At 44.9% G+C, this 24,770-nt stretch overlaps 1 protein-coding gene across 1 annotated transcript in view; it reads right to left on the bottom strand.

Moving 5' to 3' along the window:
- AUTS2 (activator of transcription and developmental regulator AUTS2) overlaps positions 1–24,770 on the bottom strand; it is a 1,261,165-nt gene that overhangs the window by 206,773 nt on the left and 1,029,622 nt on the right.

The following is a 24,770-nucleotide window of genomic DNA, read 5'->3' as shown; positions in this document are numbered from 1 at the left end:
CACTTGAAGATTTCTGATTTTCCCCAAGATGAAGTTATTCCCGCCCGCCTTCCCCAAAATGGCAGAACGTCCACGCAGCTAGCTTTGATGCTTACCGAACATTTCACATGCCAGGACACCATCCGTTCCACAGGCAGGGATGCTGCTAGGCTCTATCCCTAGACTGGGCATTCAGTGGCCACATCCGCTAAGGACAAAGCCAGCTTCGGCCATTGTAAGTTACCAACAGGGTCCACTTGACCATTTTGCACCAAGTGAAAAATAACAGTTTAGGAATAAGCATGCACATGGCTGAGGTTGGTGATGAAGCATCTCAAAAGCCAGGACTTTTCTTTTCAAATACCCAGAGGAAAGGAACCCAGGGCACCAGATTTTTTCTGGCTGTGTAAATCATCAGTCCAGTTGAATTAGCCATAAATATCAGGGGTTGATCACTACCCTCCTCACTCTAAAAAAAAAAAAAAGCAAAGGCAGTTCTTGCCATTTATGGGTTTGTACTAAAAAACAAGTCTTGAAAGCTCCCCTGACTTATGTTCCTGGGACGTGTACACAGGCACAATTTGTGAGAAATACCTCACGTTAACCCTCTTTGAATGGCACTTTGCCTGAGTAAATGGGCAACAGTCTACATTAAATGTTGGTCAATATCCCAAATCTACTGAAGTCAGGTTTGGTTTCCCACACTTTTGACTAATTAGTTTCTCTTTTCATTCCCCTTGGACCAGCCCACTGCTAAGTACAAATTGTAACACACTGGCAAATGAATGTGGTTTTCATTCACCTATGCTACCATTACCATTCCACATTCCATAGCAAAGTACGGAAAGTTATCCACGGAGGATTCTGTGACTGTAACAAAAGGGATTTTATATGAGAAATGACTTCCAAATGCAGGAGACTTAGGAGGTGGAATGGTTTTCCTTCTAGTCATTTCCCGGTGTTCCTCTTGAGTTATGCACTAGGAAGACATCCAACATGCTTCAGGCACACTGGGATTGGAAAAAGCCCAGTTCCTTGGCTGTTGGCATGGTGCGGACCCAATAACATGGCCAGAGAGATTGCTTTTAAATCAGGGGAGTCTCCTAAGCAGAATCTGGTGATCACATCATAGGCTCAAAGGATCATTTGAGACCATATGGTCTCGTTCCCCACTCCTGGACTACATGAACTTTGAGATCTCTAGATGGATGGTTCTATGATCCCAGAGTAGTCCAAGTAAGCAGTGAAAAGGGATTGGACTATGGTGGTAGCCATATTGCATGTAGGGAGGGAGGTAGAAGGTAAGGACAGATACAAAAGACACAGCACAGAGGCAGAATTATTAAGGCTTGGCATCTGATTGGATATGGGGGTGAAGGGTTGGGAAGAACTGAGGAGGACGCTGAGGTTGTGAACCTGGGTGACCTGGAGGACAGCAGTGCTGTCAACAGAAATTAGGATGTTTGGAGGTGGGGCGGAGGGTTAGGCAGGAAGATGATGAGTTCCATTTTAGACATATTGAGTTTGTGGCATTCTTTCCTGGAAGTTATTAACTCTTAACTCTAAGTGACTGCCAAAACACGGAAGGTTAGCCTATCTACACGCTTAAAAAGATTTCCTTCAGGTTTTCCTATTTTGTGTGTAATAAATTTTAAAAGGGGTAATATCTTCTGCCAGCATGCCTTCCACTGTGCGCCTGGAGTTCATTTAAGTGCAGTAATGTGGCAACGTTACACGTTTAAGATCATCTTCATTTCAGCTGCACCGCAATATATTAGTGTCTGATTGCTGCATTGGCGGCTCAACTGAGGGCCTGAAGGAGATGATTAAAAAACATATTGGCATATTGATTGCACACTATGAAGCCTTGATAACAACAGAAGGGGGAAAAAAAGGAATCCTTCTTACAGTGAAGACAGAAAACACAACCCAAATGGCTCCAGTCTCTCTTTTCTGATCTCTGCGTTCTTCTTAACTGGTGCCACCAGTTCTTCTGCCCATTGAACGCTCTTTGTGGTCCTCCAAATGCCACCCCTTCCTTTCACACCCCACATGCCTTCTTCCATGTTGATTCCGACATTTCCCACCATCCTGGCCTGGACATCTGCCACTTACCCCCCATCCCCTGGGTATGGCTCTACACTCTGGCTCTATTCTTTACTGCCCACGTGACCACGGGCAAATAATTTGATTTGTTTATAAAAATAAGGGGCTAGTAGACTAGATGACCTCGGAGGCTGCTCAGAACTCTAAATCTATGATCTCACTCTAGCTGTGTTATTTTCATCCCCAAGTTGGTCTGTGAGTAAATTTTTGCCTGAAGGCTTTAACTGACCTGGTCAAACACACAGCAATTGTAGTATTTGGTCATTTGAAAAGATACGAAGAGAGGGTTAAACTCAGGATAGCTAGAACTGAATCCCGGACAAATTTTATTGTCGTTGAGTTGTTTTTTCAGTCGTGTCCAACTCTCAACCCCATTTAGGGTTTTCTTGGCAAAGATACCTATTTGCTCTTCTCTGACCTTGACATGCTATCTCTTGCCTTTTCACCAGCTGCCCTGAGTACCTGAGGGGGTTCACTTTCTCTCACCCAATGGTGGGCTTGTGGGCAAGTCATTGAACTTTCCCATTAAGTCATCCCAAGATCTCAGATTCTCAATCCCTGAAATGGACCAGAGGGTCTCTCAGGCACCTTAGCTCTAGCTCTGTCAGGATGAGAATGGTAGCTGGTATTTTTACAGCACCAACTGCGTGCTGGGCACTGTAAGAAACATTTTACAAATACTATCTCATTTGGTCCTCACAACAACCCTGGGAGGGAGGGGCCGTATCCTCTTGGAGTCTTGGTTTTCTCATCCATAAAAGGAAGGGGTCAGACCAGGCGGTTGCTTGGAGGTCCCTTCCATCCTTCATCTCTGGATCTGTGATCCCCTATGAGCCTGAGTTTGTTACTCTGCAAAATGAGGTAACTGGACTAGATGATCTTGGAAGAGCCTTCCCGCTCCTGCTCTTCCCCTGATCCTATGCTTTTTGCCTTTTAGAATCCCTCCAAACTCAGCCACCTCTTTCAAGAAGCCTCTCTGGATCTCCCAAGTTGTCCCCACTCCTCAAATGATCTCTTATTTACTTCTCTGATACTTCTACACTCTCTCAAAGCCTTACTATCTGACTTTGTAAAAAGATAAGAGTCAAAACTATGTGGTTGCCATGGGCTCTGGTCAGCTCTAACGGTAGCTAGCTGCTGTACTGCAGAGGGGCTTCATTCCCAGGCCTAACTCCTAGAAGCTAGCACAGATTCAGGGCTGGGAAGGACCTCAGCCATCTCCTTTTCTTTTCTTTCCTTTTCATTCTGAACTTAACAAGCATTAGATAAAATGGGCAGTACAAAGCACAATAGAAAAAGGGAGTTGGACATGGAACTGCAACTGTCTGTTATGTACAGCTTGACTTTCTTTTTAAGTCTACAGTAAATTCAACAAGTAGTTTTCACAGCTGTCCTGTGGGTCTGTGGCTCCTTTCTTCTATTCTCTCCTATGCCTGGCACATATAAAGACTAAATAAATGTATGATGATTTTGACTCAGCATTCTTTTAAGAAAGCTTCAATCATCTCCTTTTTCTTTTCTTTTCTTTTCTTTTTTTGGTGTGTGTGTGTGAATCTTATTACTGGTCAAGTCAACAAGGACTTATTAAATGTGTAATCTACGCCAAATGCTGTGCTGAGGCTAGCGCGCACTCTCTCTCTCTCTCTCTCTCTCTCTCTCTCTCTCTCTCTCTCTCTCTTTCTCTCTCTCCCCACCCCCCTTCCCTCCCAATCTCTCCCCAAAAAAGGTCCTCTTCATGATTATTAGTCTCATAATTAATGAGTGTTTGGCTATGTTGCCAGATTTCTCTATGGGAAGATTTAGGCTGACATCTGGCGCTAACATCCCAAACTCACATTTATGTAACATTTTGAGTCCTGCAAAGCACTTCTCTTAACAATCGACATCTGGGGTAGGCGGCCGAGCCACTACTGCCATTTTACAGAATAGGAAACTGAGGCCCAGAGACTCACCCAGCCTTTAAACATCTCAGCCCCAAGCAGGGGCCTCTGGGCACGGCCCTGGTGGTGCCAATATCTGTAGCATCTAGGCCAGCGTCAAGCCCACCTCCCACCTTCTTGTACTTCAGCAAACAAGGGCCCTGGAGACAAGTTCCAAATTCTCATCCAAAAGCAATCACAGGCCTGACTCCACACCTGCCTCTGCCGCCTTGGCACTTGCCCCCCAGGGCGTGGTAGAAAGCCTAATCAAGCAGGGTTCACAAAGAGCTTTCCGTTCCTCAGGCTCAAACATGCAAATGTCAATTGTTGTTGTTTTGAAGGAGACAAGAACCCTTGAATCAGGCTGAAATCACAAGCAGAGGCAACATAATTGTCTCCTAGAAGCAAGTCCCCAAGAAGGCACCTGTCATGCACCCTGGGGAACCATCCTGACAGCACGGTAGTCCCAGGATGTGCTGGTCTGGTCTGGGTAAAGCTCAGTGTCAGAACAGGACAGACAGACAGACAGGCAGACAGAAGCCCAGTGGGTAACCTAGCATGGTCTGGCTGCCCATCCCCTTTCAGTTGGTCCCACACTTTGGATTCACAACATCCCACCCAGGATGGATGGAGTCTCCCACCCAGTGAGGAAAAGTGGAGCTGAGGGATTTTGTCTGATGGGCAGCTTCAATGGCATCTAGACACTCTTGCCTGGAGGCGCCATGGTCCAGTGGAAAGAGCACGGGAGCCACCAGTCAGGAGGCCAAGACATGAGCTCTTGCTCTGTGCTTACTTACTACCTATATGACCCAGAGCGGTTAATTAACAACACTCAATCAATGAGCATTTATTCATAGGATCATGGGATCATAGACTTAAGAACTGGAAGGGATCTTTGAGAACATCATGTCCAACTTCCTCATCTTTAAAAATGAGGGGAGTGAGACCCAGAGGTGATCACAGGAGGGAGAGGGTCTCTGCTTCCAGATGGAAAAGATCTTAGAGGTTGTCTAATCCCACTCCCTCAGAGGGCTGAAGGAGCTGAGAACTGGAATGATAGACTGACATGTCCAGACATAGGACAAGGAAGCAAAGAGCCCACCTACACACTGGGTGAGGAACACGGCCCCTCCGTTGCGAGCATCTCACTACGTTTACAAGACTGTTGTGTTTCCTCTCCTCCCCAAAAGCACTTCCTGGGCAATATGCCCTTTTACCTGCAGACCATGCCATTCACCTGGACACCCTCCTATTTTCAAGGGCTTCCTTGGGCACTCAGCCAGAAGACCTGCCATACTTCTGTCCTTGGCGCCCACTTCAAATAAGCACTCAAGTTAGTGACACAGCGTGATCTGAAAGTGTAGCCCTATTTAATTCCCACACTGGGGGAATGCAAATCTCTGGTCTAAATCTAATTACTGCTCCCCCTCCCTTAAGAAGGAAGCTTTGCTTGGCCTCATAACGGGTGGCAATGTTCCTAAAAACTCAAGATTTTCCAAGTAGGACTTCCAAAAGTAAAATAGTGTTGAGAAAATTCAGGTCTGGGGGAAATAACCAGCTGTCTCAGGAGATGATTTTTAGGCATTTATTTCCAAACCACGGTAAATACTATAGGAAGGCAGAGCCATCTGATAGGCTGCATGGTACAGTGGAAAGGAACATTGGCTTTGAAAGCAGAGGGCCCAAGTTCATATTCTTGCTTCAGGCACTTAACAGTGGAATGACCCTGAGGATATCACTTCTCTGGGCCTCAGTTTCCTCATCTGTAAAATAATGGAATGGGATTAGATGGCCTCTAAGTTCCAGCTCTAAATCAATGACCCTACCAAGTGCAATATTTGGAAGGAAGCTGTTATCAATCTTCATCTCCTGCTCTGCTAATTTTCTTATCTTACAAGCTCAGAGAATGAGCAAAAGTCATTTCTGCATAGTGAGGTGACCATATGACCCTAAAGATTCCTGCTGTCTCTGGCTTTATGGCTTTGGGATTTACTTTATAGAGTCTGAGAAAGGGAAAGTGTGTGTGTGGGGAGGGGGATGGTGGTGGGAGATATTGGTCAATAACTTCCCATAATGAATACTTCTCTTCTCATCCATAGAAAACTGTCAATGCCATATTTTCTACTCAATGTCAGTGGCAAACTTTTAGAGACAGAAAATCTATGGAAAATGGATAAGACTTTTTTTTTTTTGGAAAAAGTGAGCTATGCCCCTTCAACAGAGCATCACTTTGATTGAAACCAAACCAAATCATTTTCTCCCTCCAGGTCTGTGGCTACGTTCACACCCTTGGGGAGATATATGGCGCAGTGGAAGGAAAGAGACCTGGGAGATGGGGGACCTGGGTTCTAATCCAAATGCTTCAACAGCTTGTGGGTCCTTGAGTGGCTCATGGGACCATAGACTTCAAGCAAAAGGAGGGACCTCAGAGGCCACTGAACCTATCATCCTCATTTTACAGACAAGGAAATGTGAAGGGACTCACCCCAGCTCACACTGAGAGTAAGTGGCAGAGAGGGGATTCAAACCAGGTTCTCTGATTCCAAATCTGACACTTACTCCACTGCAGTATGTTGCTTCAGCGTTACTTCGTCCTTCTGGGCTCCAAGTTTTTCATTTGTAAAACAGAGTTAATCCAGATGATGCCTCCAGTCTCTCTCAGTTCCAACAATCTCTAATTCCTACCATTCTAGGAATAGTCTAGGAATGGAATGATGAGGAAGAAGGATGCAAAATAAATACCTTTTGACTTACAATAAAACAATATATGGAAATTCAGATAAATTCTTTTGGGGGAGGTTATTTCCTTTACAATGAGATATTAAAACTTTTTTTTCAAAGAGATTTACAGCAGGGTTCTATATATAGCAAGTTCCCACAGGCATTTCAAATAGGAGTTAAATGACCCCAATTTAATTCAGACCAACTTTTTAGGAGCAATTATGTAAAGTGGGCCACACCTATCCAGCCAGGTAAGGAGGAGAGGTGGTGATTGAAGAACCATCAGTTTGAGAACCAAAGCATTGGGCAGTCTAGTCCAAACCCATCATTTTACTGGGGAAGGAACTGAGACCCGGTAGACTATTTTGCCTAAAGTCACATAAGTTGTAAGGGTAGGCCCCAAATCAGGTGATGAATGTAAGGCACTTTACTAATGTAATCCCTATGAGCATTTAATAAATGCTTACTACGCACCAGACACTCTGCTAGGCACTGGAGACAGAGAAAAAAAAAATTAAAACCAGAAAACAGTCCTTACATCAAAGAGCAGATAATTTACTGCCCAGCCAATAGCTGGAAAGCTGGATTTTGATTCAGGACAGTATGAGTTCAAATCCTGCCTTAGACACCAGCTATGTGACTCTGGGCAAGTCACTTACCCAGTGCCTGCCTCAGTTTCCCTACCTGTAAAATGGAGATAATTATAGCAGCTACCTCCTAGGGTTGTTGAGAGGATAAAATGCAATGCCGTATGTGAAGTTCTTTGCAAACCTTGAAGAACTACATAAATGCTCTCACTAGAGGTTAACTAATCCAGCCCCCTCATTCCTCAGATGAGAAATGGTGGGGTAGACATATCCAAGGTCACAGAGGTTATAAGCTAGGATTTTAAATCACATCCTATAATTCAAAGCTGGAAAGAAACTAACACCACGTGACTCAGTGCTTCACAGACAGTTTGGTCTCAGGACCCCTTTCTACTCTTAAAAGCTATGGAAGGCTCTGCCAAGCTTTTGTTTATGTGGGTTAAAATCTGTTGATATTGGCCATGCTAGAAATGAAAATGTCTTGATAGTACTAAGAAAATCAATGTGACCTTGTGGACCCTTTGAAAGGGTCTCAGGGAGCAGCTGAGGTTGGGGAAGAACACTCCAAGAACCACCCTCTCATTAATAACAGGTGCTGAACAGGTGGTAAGTGACAAAGCCAACAGATGAACCTAGATAACAATCATTAACATTTACAAAATCCTCCATAGTTTGCTGAGTGTTTTACAAATATTACTTCAATTGATTTTCATGACTCTAGGAGATACGTGCTAATATCGTTCCCATTTTACAGATGAGGAAATCGAGGTAGACAGAGGTTAAGTGATTTGCCCAGGGTCACATGGCTAAAGTAGGATCTGAATTCAGATCTGAACTCCAAACCTACTGAATCATTTTGTTATCTCTAAGTCAGATTCACTGATTTCAAGTCTAGTACTCTTTCCACTGTCCATCCTGCCCATGGGTAAGTGAATACAGTTACCCCTTCCACACAGTGACTTTCCCCATCAAGGTTTTGATATATCATGGGTCAGTATCAGAAATTAAATGGGAATTTTGGGGGAGTTCTGCACATAACCTAGAAGTTTAGTTACTTGGAAATGCATAAAATATATGTGTAGTATTGTATAATATCAGCCTGAATTTTACAATAAGGTACTGTAAACACCCCATAAAAGAAAAGGAAAAAAAAAACAGATTTCTTCTCTGGTGTGAAGGGAAGGCCAAAAAATTTTACGAGGATTTTCCAGATCACGGGGGCACTGTGCCTCTAACCTCCGAGATGTGGAAGGAAAACTGTACACGCTAATTTATGTTGCAAAAGAGCTGAAATGCATTGCAAATTTAAGGAATTATAAAAAAGAAGTATTCTTCCCACTGCGGCCCACCTCCTAAAAGATGATCACTGTGATTTTACTGCAGAATTCACTCATATCTTGTCCCACCTGACTCCATCAGGAACTGGAAGGAGAGAAATCACAGAATTTGAGGGCTGGAAGGGCCCTCAGCAACCATTTAGTCTACCTGATGAGATCTGTGAGACGCCAGACCTCTGTGTCTGTGACTGAGATCTCTCCTGCGCATAGCAGCCCCCCACACCAGCCCTTGTATGTCCTAATTACCATGTAGTGGGCAACTCAAGATTTGCTTGAAAAATGCCACTGAGAATGTAAGAGTATCCTCAAAATATTAGCCCAGTACTTCAGATTCATTATCTACTAGCTAAATGCTTTGACATATCTGGCTGCAACCTGGGTGATATCATGGAGTGTGGAATATATTACAACACTGGAACACACAGACACACACACATAGAGTGACTGAGCTAGGAAACCAAGCAAACATGAGCTCAGAGTACCTGGAGACCCTTCACCCACCTGGGAGAGACTCCAATCTAGACTGAAAATGAAAACATCCCAGAATTGATCCTTAACAATCTGTAGAATGAAAAACATCTCTGCTCAAAACACACAATACCTGGCCAGCTAAGGGAGAGTGTCATTGGCAGCACCAGATTTGTTCTGATATTTCTCAAGAAAAACACCACAAAGCAAAACCAGAAAAACCACTTTTGTTCCAAATGGCGATGGAGACAATTTTCCATCTTGATGGCTGGCAGCAATTAGCAGGAGCTTCTAGCCACTGGGCTTGGTGAGAGTTCCGGAGTCACAGTGCTAACTGGGTTAACGCTCAAGTGACCTGGACTTCCATTCACAGGAGCACCCTCCCCCCGAGGAGGGCCATGTTCTCAACTGGAAGCCCCAGGAGGACAGGAAGGGCTGGGCAAGGCCTGGGGTTGACTCAGCTGGGCTAGGGGGCTGTCCCCAGACACTCTGCCTAGGAAAGAGCCATCACCATGGGATCCGGTTACTCCTAGAACCCGAGGTTTAGAACACTAACAAACCATCGGCCTGCCCAAATTAGATAAGAGTGAACACAACAAGGAGATTGTCTCATGTGGCACTTGACAGCTCTCACTGCATTCATAGATATTATCTCTTCTACCCCCGACAGAATGGAAAGCATATTGAGAGCAGACTGCTGTATTTTTTGCCTGTGTCCTCTCTAATCCACCCTCACCAAAGATACCCAAGTGATTTTCCTTAAGGACAGATCTTACCAATTTACGGCCCTCCCTCAATAAACTCCAATGGCTCCCCACTGCCTCTATGATCAATGCTATAAACTCTTCTGTTTAGCTTATAAAGACAACCTGGCCCCAACCTACCCTTCCAGATTCGCTGTACATCACCCTCTCTCCAGCACTCTGACACCCCCAACAAACTGGCCTTTGCTCTGTTCCTGACATACTGGCCACCCCCCAAGCTAAGAAGATGCTTCTTCCTTACTTCTACCAGAGAGAATTTCCCATTTTTTTTAAAGACGTGGCTCAAGCATCACCTTCTTCTGAATGAAGCCTTTCCTGGTCCCCTTGAAAGTAGTGCTCTTCCTCCCAAACCTTCCTTGTAATTAACTCCTTTCTGCTAAATCTGTGTGTATGTATCTATGTACACGTGCCTCCCCAGACAGACTTCGAATGCCTCAAGACAAGGAAATGGTTCATTTTTGTCTTTGGATCCCCAGAACCTAGCATAGTGCCAAGAACAAAGCAGGTGTCTAATAAATGCTTATTGATTAACTGTGAGTCAGGCAGGGCAGGATCCTCAGCCCCATTTTTGTAGCTGAGGAAGCTGAGTTTAAGCACTTTTACTAAAAGTCACAGAAGACTGGGTCTCTTGGCCCAAAGCACCTGCAATCTCATGAGACCCAGGAAGAGATCTTCGTAGGATCGTAGATTTAGAGATGAAAGGGGCTGTAGAGGTCGACAAGTCAAACACCCTCATATTACAGATGTGGAAACTGAGGCCCAGAGCATGCTACCTAGAGTCCTCCACTTATTAAGTGTCTAAGGGTCTTCCTGACACCAAATACAATGCCCTATCTACTCCACAGCTCTAAACACCCAAATAAGCAAACTATATTCCAGAGAGTTGAAGAGATTTGCCCAAGACCACATGGGTAAGGACAAGGCCAAGATTCAAATCTAGGCCCTCAGACTCCAAGCCTAGTGGTCTTTCCATATTCTTGCTGTTTAGTTGCTTTTCAATCATGTCCAACTCTCCATGACCATATTCTTGGTGAACACACTGAAATAGTCATTTCCTTCTTCAGTTCATTTGATATATGAGGAAAGTGAGGCAACAGGGTTAAGTGACCTACCCAGGGTCACACAGCTAGTAAGTATCTGAGACTAGATTTGAACTCAGGTCTTCTTGACTCTAGGCCTGGTGTTCTATCCACTGCACAACCTCACTGCCCTCTCTCTATCCATTCATGATACCATCCTGCTATGGCTTGAGGTAGGTGGAACTCCCCTAATCAACATACATGCTGTAAACACAGAATGTGTCATATCTTACAGCCCCCTCCCACCTTTGTCTCCTCTCCAAATTCTGTCTCATTTCCAAAGCTTATCTCCTCTAAGTGGCCATCCTCGTGATTCTAGTCCACACAGACCTTTCTCCTTCCTGACCACTCCAGCACTCGGCCCCCAGACCATCCATTACAGCAGTGAATTATAATCAATTCGGCCCTTTTATATCGGATGTTCCAGATCATTCTCCAATTTTTAAGTGTCTACCCAGGCAGTCGGCACGTCATGCTCATGTTTAGTCATTCCCCTATCTAAGTATGTGACTGTGGCCTGCTGGACATTTGCTAAAATACCCAATGTCAATAATCCTGTCCTTGGTCTGATTTGGAGGAGTTTGGAAAGTTCAACCAAATCTGTCACTCCCTGACTATAAAACACAAAACGACAACATTAACAACCAGCTAAGCTCTGGAGTAAGACACAGAAACCTCAGCGTGGCATTTAAAGCCATGGACCTTACTGTCCAGGCTTGTCCCCTCTGACACTTCTCCCTACATTCTCTGACCTAGTGGCTGGGCCCCAAGTATCACTGAATTCTGCTTCCTGCCCCTTCTTCTGACCAAGTCTAGAATATTTGCTCATTTCATGCTTAGAATGCTCTCCTTTCTAACTCTACCTTAGAACGCTTCAAGTCTTCCCTGATTATCTCCGCCCCCTCTTATTACCCCAATTCTTATTACCATCCTCCTACCTTCAAAGTGGCTAGCCCAGGAGTCAGAGAGTCAGAAAGATCTGAGGTCCTATCTAGCCTCAGGCATCATTAGCAGCTAACCCAAACAGGATGGGGTCTGGAACCAACTTAGGTTACATGGAGTTCTATTGTGTATCATGGATTCAGGGTAATATAACCGGGCAGCTGACCTGTCTATACTGTCCAACTGGGAACTCTGTGAAAGACGCGGACAGTGATCTTTATCTAGCTGATGGGTGGAAAGAACATGGGATTTAGAACAGACAGGTCCAGGCTCAGACTCAGCTCTGACACTATCTGTGTGGTCTCCAGGGGTAGAGGGAGTAGGGAGGAGGAGAAGAAAGAAGGGAGGAAAGGGAACAAGAATTCTATTAAATAGCATCTACTATGTGCTAGGGACTGTGCTGAACATGCCATTTGATTCTCACAACAACTCTGGGAGGCAGATGCTACATTATGCCCATTTGATAGTTGGGGAAACTGAGGCAAACAGAGGTTAAGTGACTTGCCCAGAGTCATACAGCTAGTACATGTCTGAGGCCCAGATTTTCAAATCGAATATTCAAATTAGAATAGAATAGCCTCAGGTTTTCCTAACTCAGCCCAATACACTGTCCACTGTGCCACCACATGGTCCATATATCCCTTCAATCTCCATGTCTTGATTCTACCTCCACCCTATCTTCTGGACCCATCTCTCCACTCACACAGCCACTCCTTTAGCCCAAAGCTGCATCTCTTCTCCATCTAAATGGTCTTTCCACCTCAAGTATTTCCCTTCTTCATTCCCTCTTCCACTCAGACAACAAAGGGAGACATCCGAGGCACATGGCTGACCTGTCCAATGAACACCATTGGCTCCCCATGGAACGCCAATTTTTCTGCCTCCAGCCTGTCTTTCCAGGATAATTATAAACACGTTAATCCCCTTCGCAAACTAGATCTTTCAAATCATCAAGACAAAAAGAAATAGTCAGACGGCAAAAGCAGTCCATTGGAAATCCTGTCCCTAAAACTCTGTGATTCTACATCACACGTGCTTCCTCCTTGATGTGTGGTCCCCTAATTAGTATGTGGGCTTCTTGAGAGCGGGAACTGTTTCCTCTCTTCTATTCCTATCTCTAGGGCTTAGCACATGAGGAGCACTTAATACATTGTGTTCAAAACCATTCCTTCCAAGAAGTATTCACGACTCCAAAGAATCCTTCCCAATTCACAAGTCCTCCATGGCTGAAAAGCCTTCAAGGCCGTGTCTGCCTCCTGTTTCTTGGGCAGATGTCTCAGTGGGCCAAGGAAGTGGCACACAGCCCTACACCATACAGTTATGGGCTGGGGTCCCTACTGAGTTCACAAGATTTTCACGGACAACATGCTGAGAGGGATGGGGAAAGCGAGGGAGGAAATCACAAAAGGAAGAATCATGGCGGGCCAGAGTCGGGGTCTCCCTCGGGTGGACAGTGCTAACGTCTCACGCTCTGGGACCACAGAGACCATCTAGTCAGGGCCAGTGGAAGGAACGCTGGATTTGGAGACAGAGGACCTAGAATCGAAACCCTCCCCCCTCCCATTCTGGGACTCTCAACTACCTCTGTGACTTGTAGCAAAGCAATTTTGTACTTAGTTTCTTCATCTGTAAAATGGGGGTGGAGGAAGAGCACAAAGGACCATACAGGTCTGCGAACCTACTATGTGGCAAGGACTATGCTAAGCATGTCATCAGGGAAGTTGGTGCGGTTATTATGCCCTTTCTACAGATGAGGAAACTGAGGCACAGAGTCACACAGCTAGTAAGTTTCTGAGGCTAGATTTTAAATGCGGGTTTTTCTGACTCCAAGCCCAACACATTATCCACTATGCCGCCTCACTGTCCACATATCCCCCCTCAATCATCAATGAATCTATGCTCACCCAATCCAACAATCCACAAACCTTCAGTAAGTACCCAACATGCCCTGAGTGCTGGCCATACAAAGACAATTCCTGCCTTCAGGGAAGATTACGTTTCAGCGGGGGAGACAAGCTGAACACGAATTCTCCCACCCAATTTAAATCCTCAAGTCTTCTTCCTGAAGACCTCCAGGAAGAGGGAATTCAGGAGAACAGAGGGACCTCAAGGTTCTGGACTGTAAAACACGAAACGTCACCAAGGAGTCACTTCCACGCTCAAGAGTATTTGGAGATGTCAAGAGCTGGGAAGCTCCAGCTGCTGGCAACCTCCCCCACCCCTTAGGTCTACTTTGCCCACATTATCATAATACATTTATGAGTTGTATCTTCTATGGTTTCTTCCATCAGGAAAGTTCCCAAAGTGCTTTGCAAACTTTAAAATCTATATCGTATAAAATGTTCACTCTGCTAACACAACCTGTCTTGGAAGGAAGCACTCACCAAAAAATAAATAAAATTATCAAATGAATGAACGAACACTTATGAAGCGCTTACTATGGGTCAAGTATTGCACGGGATTGTGATCTTACCCCTGTGAGGGAGAGAGATGATACTGTAGAGTGCGGGGAATATTATCACTTCAAGTTCTAATTATTTACTGGCGCATGTAGCAGGCAGTTATTATTTCTAGACCTGCTGGACGTTCTTGTAAAAACAGAACCAAGGTAGCCCAACACAGGGTTAAAAAAGGTTTTTAAAAAACCGACACCAGGAATACATAAGAATTATTCCCTGAACAGGGATTTCTCTCCTGTTTCATGGCTTTTCACATCAGGGAACCATTTCTTGAAAACATAATAGTAAAGGAAAACAATACACCACCAAAGAGGAAAATAACATCTTTGTAATTACAGATTAGATCCCAAACAAAAGGCACAGCTAACTATTCTGCTCTGGGGCTGAGTATCTTGGGGGAGGCTTGGCCCCTTCCTCTCCATTATCAACATTTACAGCTTAACAGCTAAATCACAAGATTCTCCCAACAACAACAAAAAACCCAGATGGCAAACCGCTATCAAATGACATGACTCCTATTCTTAGGAATGTGGAAATGGAGAGCAGAGGTACCCTAGGTACAGGACACTGGGTGCAAGAAGACTGACCGATGCGAAGGGAGTAATAGCTTTTGTGCCTCGGGACAAAACATTCCATCCCAGCTCACTATTTCCAGCCCCCCCACCTCAATTCCACCTCCAGCTTCATGGATAGCTAGCTCACTTCTGAAGTGATCTTGTAAATGATTCCTAACACATTCACCCTTTTATCAAAGGTGAACTAGCAACCAGAAAGAATGGAATGCCCACAATCTGCCAGGTTCCTCTCTCTTGAGAAACCCATCTAACTCGAAGGCACCCACATTTATTGCAATGCATCATTTACTTAACCACCAAATGGGTTACTTAACCATTACATCGGTTATTTAATTCCTACCCCATGACTCCCCCAAGAAATAAAAAAAAGTGCACCATAATTATATAAACTCTTAATTAAGCTGAAGAATCCAATGCTGCTATTACCCATCAGTAATTCCACTCAATTAGGACAACAGACTTCCATTTATTACTGAACTCCTAATTGCTTGCCATTTTCTTGAGTAGTCATGGCCTATCCTATCAGAGAATGTGCTGAAAATAGATTACGGCCACGGAAGGGTATTTTTCCCAGTAAGGGGCTAAGGGAGGATCAGAGAATCTGCTCTTGGACAAGAGTTCTCTTCCTTCCTCCTTTTTAAAGGCTCCACTTAGAAACCTCTAAAAAATAGCCTTCTGCTTTTCAAAGAAGCGACTCACCCCCCAAAGCGGCAGCAATCATTCCCGCTGTCCATGGATCCTGGCGCCGAGTCCAAATGGAGGTAAGCAATTCCTGGGCCTCCTGGTTTGCAGCACACAGGCAAAGTTAAGAGTTTTCAGGAACCTCTCAGGTCTTCAGAAGCAGGTCCAAGGTGGAGAGGGAGGAATCACATTTCCCTGGCCAAAGAAGACTGGTAGGTGGGAGGTGGATAGGTGGGGTGGGGGTTGGGGGCAGGGAGAGGGGACTTAAGAGGGTCAGCAGCCAGAAGTAAGAGAAAACTTGCTTTTTCCCTCTCTTCTTCCTTTCTCTGCCCTTCTACCTGCTTCACCCTGAGCCCATGCACTCCTCCTCCTCCTCCTCCTCCTCCTGCTCTTCGGCAGGTGCTGCTGCCGTCTACCTGCCCAAGATTGGTTACTGGCTTAGCAGTTAAACCAGAGCCACAGGGAGGTGAGCCAACAGGAGGCTGGGGCTTTCGGCCGGATGCCCATGACAAACCCCCGTCCTGCTGGAGGAGCTCAGCGGGGCTCGGAGCTGTTCGGCTCGGCTCAGCTCAGCTCCCCGGAGCTGATTCCCCAGCACTGACTGCAGTCGGGTTGCTGCTCTGCTGCCGTTGCTGGAGCAAGAGCCGGGCAGGAGCCAGGCTGGAAGGGCAGCCGCCCGGCTGGTGAGACCAGAGCAATCTAGTCGAGATGCATGGATTACTTTCCTGGGGAAGGAGGGCTGCTCTGCCACCCTCCAGCCACTAGATAACGAAAGCAATCCTCCTTCATCACTGCCTTTGAAGACTCAGCCTGGAACTGTGAGGTATACACAGCAAGGGAAACTTCGCAATTTATCCTGGGGGCCTCGGGGAGGGAAGCCAGGCATAGAAACGATTGGATGCTCCGCTGTGAGCTCACCAGGGATGCAATGGACCCAGTGGGTTCTGGCAACCCTGGGAGAGGAAGAACACGCAGCGACTCCTGGACAGCTCTCTCCTCTGGGGAGGAGTCAGGGTCTCCTAAGGAGCTGGGGAGGGCTTAGCACAGGGCGCGCTCAAGATGAGCCATTCAATGGCAGAGAGAGAGAGACTGGAGAGGACTTCACTCACTCCATGCACTCAAGCAGCAAGATCAAACCCTTATTATGCGTCAGGCACTGTTCTAGGTGTTGCAGATACAAAGAGAGTCCCTGCCTCTAAGAAGCACCCCTATATTCTAGGGGTGGCGAAGAGGAGACAATACGAATGCATGTAGATATATAGATGATAGGTACACGGTGAAGGGGAGGGGGCAGGTACTGTCAGCTGAGACGGAGGATGAGGAATACAAGGAACTCAGTGGACTTAAGGGCAACCACCAGGTCTAGAGACTGACGAGAGATCATCTAGTCCATTCTCCTTATTTCACAGATGAGGAAACTGAAGCTCAGATAGACTGATAGCATCAAAGATCTAGAATTGGAAAGGACCTCATAAGTAACCTAGTCAAATCCCTTCATTTTACAGTGGAAACTAAGGCCCTGGAAGTTGTTACTTGTCCAGGTTCATGCAGGTAGGAAGCATCAGTAGTGCTATTTGAATCCAGCCCCTCTCACTCTAAAACCAGGGCTTTTGGCACCCTGGGAGGTCTTCAAGAAAACGAATGGCTATGACGGAGATTCTGAGTGCAGACCTTTCCCATATCAACTCTGCTCCTGTTTTGTTTGGGTTGAGAACCCAAAGCCAGTAGGGAATCGGAGAACTGCAGAGCTAGGAATCATTAGATCCTTAGTAAAGTGTAAGTAGACTGGAAAGGTAGGAAGGCGCCAGGCTGAGAACATCCTGAAACACAAAAATGAGGATTTTATATTTGATCCTGGAGGTACAGGGAGCGACTGTATCTTCCCTACCAGTTTGTATAGTGGGGCCATAGGCCAGGACTAAGAGAATTTAGGCCTCCGAACGAAACAAACTGTGGTATATGAATGTAACAGAGTATCATAGTGTAGTAATAAATAACAAGAAGGGATTCAGAGAAACATAGGATGATTTATATGAACGGATGCAGAGTGAAAAGAATAGATCAGAAAGTAGCATTCACAATGACCACAGTAATGCACTAAAAATCTGATGAATTTCTTTGATCATTCTTGGTCCTAGAGAGCAGATGATACTTCCTCTCCTCTTGGAAGACAGGTAGGGGACCACTGGTAGTACATAGCATACACACTGTTGGGCAAGTATGAGTTTTGCTTAACTTTTTCTTTGTTAATGAGGAATATTTAGTGTTGGGGAGATATTGGGAAATAACTGTAATTTAAAAAAACAAAAGACATTAGTAATTTTTTTAAGAGTCAGTTTTTTCCTGCTTCCTGCTTATCCTGGAAAACACTATAGGGCAAAGAAATGTATGGTTGACATAGTCCCCCACTTTCTGAAGCAACCACATTGTACAGTATTGCCTTTATTCTGGCCAGCTCATAGCATGCTGCTTTCTCCAAGAAAGCCAAATTTTTGTTTTTATTTCTGCACAATCGTTTCAGAGAGACTTTTAAAAATTAGTCTGTCATTATTACATTGGGGAGTCTGAGCGGCTCAAGGAGCAATACAGTCAGCAACCTTGGAATGTAGAGACCCAGGCTCTATATTCCTAATTCTGCCTCAGCCTCCTTATTAAGCATTTACCTTGTGAAGGCAAATGCTCATCTCTACAAACTGTACCAAAGGGGAGGCTGATCTCAGCCCCTGAGATGTGGTAGGGACTAATGAGGCAATCTATATCATCCTGCTTTGAGTTTTAAGGAGGCAAGATATAACAAGTTCAAGCTACAATTGTTACCTCTATGTGTCACTCATCTGAAGACTGACTTAGATAATCAATCAATCAACAACGTGTCAAACACCGTCAGCACAGGAGATGTAAAGACAAAAACGACACCATAGTGCCTGACCTCAAGGGATTTACATCTTATAGGGGGGCTCACAATTCAACAATAAACATTTATAAAACACCTACTATGTGTGAATATTGTGCTAATTACTGGGGGTACAAAGACAAAAGCCAAATAGTCCCTGCCCTCAAAGAACTTCTTACTTAATTTTACTAAGGGAACATACAAAATATAAATAAACACAAATAAATTTCAAGACACAGAGAGAACCACAAACTGGGGAGACTGAGGCAGGGGAATATATTCTCTGGCCACAGCAGCTCTCTGAGGCTGTCTACTTGGTCAATTAAAATGGGCATCAATGGAGGGAGTAGCCACATTAAGAAAATCCTACCAGGGCTGACCATGTAAAGGGCAAACCTATAAGTCATGAAGTCCTGGGTTCAAGTCTTGCCTTTCATTGATAACTGTCTGGATGACCCTGGGCACGTCTTTAGAGCTCTAGGACTCCAGGCAAGTTGAGAAGCAGGTGGAAGGCTTTCTCTGGGCCAATGAAATCACAGGACTGGTTTAAAATAAAAAAGATACAAGGATAGGGGATAAGGACTCTGATTTCATTAGTAAAGGGAACTCCCTTTCCCAAGGAAGGTTGGCATCTCCTCAATTTACTGGATTAGAGCTGCCTGGGGGTACACAGAAATTAAATGATTTGCACAGGGTCACAGAGCCAATAGAGCACTTAAGAGTTACAATGTACTTTGAAAATGTTTAATTGTTGTCGATTTAAAAAAAATGTCACTGGCACCTTCCAATGACTCTCTACTTAATATAACCCTGCCTTATAAGAAATAAGCATAGTCTGGCAAAGGAAATGAGGCCATTGGTTATAGCTGACAAATATACTGGACCTAGACAGAGACAACCAGAGGATGGGAAACATGTCCCAAGTCACGATACAATGCCCTTGGATATGGCCTTCCTAAGTATCTAAGCCAGTATCTGCCTGGAGGCCACATGTGGCCTTCTAGGTCCTCAAGTGCAGCCTTTCAACTGAATCCAAACATCACAGAACAAATCCTTTTATTAAGGGGATATCAGATTCTAAGCCACTCCCTCCCAAAAATCTCAAATTGGAAGACAATGTGTAATGTCCTAGTGAAAAATACCAGACTCAAGGTTCAGAGCTTTTATTTAGGAGTTGAATTAGGATAGCAGCCTCAGTTCTGTGGCCTAAACTGTTATGGACACAGTGTGATGGACTGTTTGTTGTGGGCCGAGTCCAGCCTTGACCCCTCTGGCAGCCACCCACACCCCACACACTTCATCAGATTCTAAGTCATGTTGATTCCATCAATAAATCTCTCGTATCCATCCCCGCCTCGCCACTCACCCTGGTTCAGGCTTCATCCCCTCTTGCATGGTCTACTCCAACAGCTTCCCTCATTGATCTTCTTGCCCCTCCCCTCTCCAAACCATCCTTGACGGATTTCCTAATTAATATCCTTATAGCCTATGTCAGACTGAGTCCCCAGTGCTTGGCACAGGTCCTGGCACACAGTAAGCACCTGGTAAATGCTTGCTGGCTGACTGATTGACCTGACCAGCTCCTATATAGGGCAGGAGCTGAGACTCAGTTCTGTGGCTCCTCTGCTAACTCCCTAGAGGGTCAAGTCCTCTGACTTTTCAGGCCCTCTGGGCACCTTCTCCTCACCATGTTTCAAAGCCTGCTCCCCTTCTTCCTCCTTTTTGGGGGGGTAAGAGTGCAGAAAGGGCCCCTTGGCTCCAACGGTCCTTGCCTTCTGACCATGCTCAGGCTCTCAAAGACTGCAGGTGGGAATACGGGGTGGTTTCAAAGCAAATATATCGCTTTTGGTGAAGCAGCTTTTGCAAGCATCCAGCTGATTCAGAGGGAGAAGCCTGAACATGCTTAGATCTCAGAGCGGAAAGGTTTCTAAAGGGAAGCCCTAGAAATGCTGGAATTTAGATGTAAAAAAAAATGGTGTGAGAACCAATAACAAAGCCAGAGAAAGCAGAGGGAGTGAAGAACCTTTCATATCAAGCAGCTTTCCCCACTAGAGACAGGCCTCCGGTACAGAGCTATTTGATGCAAATGGCTGTCAGAAAGGAGCTAGAGGATAATAGATAAAAAAAGATTATCTGTGACATTACGAAAAATGAAAGTTTAAAATCACTACAAATGCCATACTTAGATAAAACCTCCCCCCCAAAGAAAACCATCCCCCACCTCAAACACACACACACACACACACACACACACACACACACACACACACACACACACACACCCCTTTCTACCATCTTCATGAAAAGCAATAGCAAAGCTGCAGTTTATTCACCCCCAGGGTCCCACCGCTGCCCACCATTGTTCTAATGGCTCACACCAGCTCATCAGTTTTCTGAAGTCTTTCCTGCTGCCTTCTCTTTGCTGGAAACATACGGTCCAAGAAACTATCAGAGAGCCCTGATTCCCTTTCCCAACTTGACACTGATGCTCAGAAATGCAGCAGCTGTAGCGCTCAGGCCTGCTTCTCTTTCCTCCCCCACCGTCCCCCTCTGTGCTCGACCACTGTGCGGTACACTTGATTTAACAGATGAATTACAGATTCAAGGCATGGATTTCCAGGACAGGAAAAAGTCTGATTTTCATCCAGGTCTTCCTTGATTGGCTCAGCATGGTGGGTCTTTCATTTAATGGGCCAGGGCCTGCTGAGAACCCCTTTGCTGGCAACACACAGATTTCATTCTCTGCTCGGGAGAGAGGAGCTGGTGAACTTGAAGGGTGATTCTCCATCTTTCGGGTCTCTGGTGCGCTTTGCTACAAATCATTCCCTTTAAATGGAGCATTACAAGGCTAACCCGAGAAGCCGGAAGTGTCTGACACATTCCACTTGCCCCCTTTGATCTCAAAATTGGCTGCAGGGTTTTAAAGCAGAGCTTGGCTCATCAGGAGAGTCAGTGGAGTGCAAAGAACAGAAGGCTGGCTTAGGAGCTGGAAAGACCTGGGTTCAAGTCTTGCTTCGAATGCACGCTGTGTGGCCATGGATAAATAATTTCCTCCCGGGGCATCAAGCAAATCTCTAACACCCTAAATCCAGATCACTGCCCCTTTGTGTTAGAGCCAGCTGGTCAATCAACAAGTATTTATTTAACACTTACTCTGACCCAAGTACTCTGCTGAGTGATGTAAAAAAGATAAAAACACAGTTCCTGCCCTCAAGGAGCTAACATTCTAACAGGGGAGACAATATTCAAACAATCCTATCCATACAAGTTATATGCAGAGTAGATGGAAAGTGATCTCATGGGGAAAGCATGGGGTGGGAGGTTGCTAGCAAGCACCAGAAAATGCCTCTTGCAGAAGGTGAGATTTGAGTTGAATCTTCGAAGAATCCAAGGGAGCCCAGGAGGTAGAGGTGGAGGTGGAGGTGAGGAGGAAGAGCAGCACGGGTGTGGAGGGCAGCCAGTGGATGGGATGACAAAGGACGGAGTGTCATGGCGGAAGATTTACTTCACTAGGAAGCAGAGTGGCTGAATCATTGAGTAAGTAGAAGGGAATAAAGTATAAAAAATTAGAAAGGTAGGAAGGGGCCGGGTCAGGCAGAGCTTCACATGCCAAACAGAATATCTTATATGTGATCCTGGAGGTAACTGGGAACCACTAGAGCTCACTGAGCAGGGGAGTGACACGCTCAGACATGATTTAGAAAAATTACTTTGACCAACAAGTGGAGGATGGAATGAAGTGGGCTGAGACTTGAGGCCAGAAGGCCAAGGAGGAAGCAACAGTCTAGACAAGGGGTCACGGAGGCCTGCACCGCCTTAGGCCAAGTGGAGAGAGCAAGACACTTAGGGGAGATGCTGTGAAGATGAAAAGATTTGGCAACAGACTGGACAGTAGGGCGAGTGAAACTGAGAAGTGGAATATAATACTTGACGTTGCAAATCTGGGTGACTGGAAGAATGGTGATGCCCTAGAGGCCTAGACCATAACAAGGAAGTGGGTGAAAGGGGAGGGTTTGCGGGGGGGTGGGGGGTGGGGGGGTAAGATAATGAGTTCAGCTTTGGACATACCGAATTTGAGATTTCTACAAGACACAGAGTTCTTGATGTTGAAAAGTAGTTGGTGATACAGGACTAGAGCTTGGGAGAAATATTGGGGCTGGATATCCGGGTCTGGCAATCATCTACATAGCGATGGAAGTAGATTCCAGGAGAGCTGGTGAAATGACCACGTATAGAAGGAGAAGAGAAAGGGGACCAGGACAGAGCCTTGGGGAACACCCAGAATCAGTGGGCATGACCTAGATACAACAAAAGAGACTGAGTGCCTCCACATCAATGTATTCATAGGCCTGGTCCAGGTTTCAGCATGCCATCCATGAGTCCCTAAGATGCTGCTTGGGACTCAGTCACTCAACAATCGTTTATTGATAAGTTTGTAGAGCATTAGGAACCTGACAGAAAGTGAATTATCCATTTTGGGCTGGAAGAGACCTTAAGAGGCCAGACATTTTAGAAATCAGGTAACTGAGGCCCAGAGATTAAAGTGACTTGTTCAATCTCTCACCCAGGGCAAGTTGCAAGGCTGGGATCGGAACCAATTAGATCTGATGCTGTTCTCACTAAACTGTGCTGCCTCACCTGATGGAAATGTTCATTCGGCTTCTAAGAGTCAGCCTTTGCGGATAAAGAGTACTCATGAAAGCTACCACTGGAATTACCATATCTAATTACCATTAGAATTAAATCTCTTGGCCTCGACAGTTTCTTATCTTTTTTTCATTCAGTCCCCTGATTTGCTCAATCACCAAGTCAATCAATCCACAAGCATTTATTAAGCACCTAACACTGTCAGTCACTGGTTCCATTCATTCCCTACCTGCCTCTCATGCAGTAGTAAAGGCTTTGAAGGTAGGGAATGGGTCTCTAGTACTGCGCACAGCTAGTACAGTGTTTTCACTCACACAATAACTGTTGAAATGAAGTCACTGAATCACACACTCTTACACACAAAGCAAACATTTATTGACAGAGTCTAGAAAGGTTCTTTGAAATCTGCACAAATTCTAAATGTCCCAGTATAAAGAAAAAAACAAGCCCACAAAGCATTTATTAGATGCTTATTATGTGCGGCCATTGTACTAAAAACAAGACCCCTAAAAATTCAAGAATGACATTTTTAACAGATGTTACCATACTAACTGCTCGGGTTGAAGAAATCAAAACAATTTCAGAACAAGATGAATTATGTATAAGCTTTGATGTCCTGTCTGCTATGGGGTTTTCTTATGGGAAGCGAATCAACAATTATTAAAGTCACTATGTGCCAGGCACTTTTACAAATATTATTTCATTTTATATCATTATTGTTAATACTAACAACAATATCAATGATAACAACAACAGTAAAGCAGTTGGCATTTATATAACTCTTTCAAGGATGGCAAAGCACTTAACACATGTTACTTCACCGGGGCCTTTTTCTGGAGGACACGCTTTGGTTGAATCCACAAAAGATGAGTTAACGTCCCAATAATTTTATTCAATGACAAAAAAGCTGTCATTCGATCCAGCTCTGTAATAACATGTACAATATTAAATTTTAAAAAAGGAAAAGAAAACAGGATATTCTATTATTAGAACACCAATGGGATTATTATGATAATTATTTCAATAAGAATATTTAAAGAATAATAGAAGAAGGGTGATATCTTCGAATTGTTTTCATCTGAATTCTATTGCAAAAGACTTGAAGATGGTCATGGTAATTGACATTCATATGGTGCTCTGAGGTTGGCAATGTACTTCATGTATGTCATCTCATTTGCATTGCATAATAACCCCAGGAGGGTGGTGCTATCATTATCCCCTTATTACAGACGGGGAAACTGTGGCAGACAGTGGCTCCCCCATGGGCACACAGTCCATAAATGCTAGAGTAGGGATTGAAACTCAAGTCTTCCGCACTCCAAATGGAGTGTTCTAATCACTCTTCCATGCTTCCCATGCTTTGGGACTTACAGAATGGCTGTGAGTAAAATACCTTCTAAACTGTTAGGCATTATGCAGGATGAGTTTCTATGATTATGCCCTTACCAGTTGCCTTCTCTCCATAGCATATCATATATAATGGGGAGGAAGAGCTAGTGGTTAATGGAAGTGCGTGGGGAAAAAAATCAAGAAATGCTAACCTCAAGGGTAACAATAATACAACTTTAACTTCAGAACTGTCTGCAAGTCAATAGAAAAGTCTTTGGAGGCAA

The sequence above is a fragment of the Phascolarctos cinereus genome, unplaced genomic scaffold (assembly GCF_003287225.1).
Source record: "Phascolarctos cinereus isolate Bilbo 61053 unplaced genomic scaffold, phaCin_HiC Scaffold_5;HRSCAF=322, whole genome shotgun sequence".
Classification (NCBI taxonomy): Eukaryota; Metazoa; Chordata; class Mammalia; order Diprotodontia; family Phascolarctidae; genus Phascolarctos; species Phascolarctos cinereus.
Note: the sequence above shows the minus strand (reverse complement) of the source record. Positions and strands in the feature narration are given on the sequence as shown.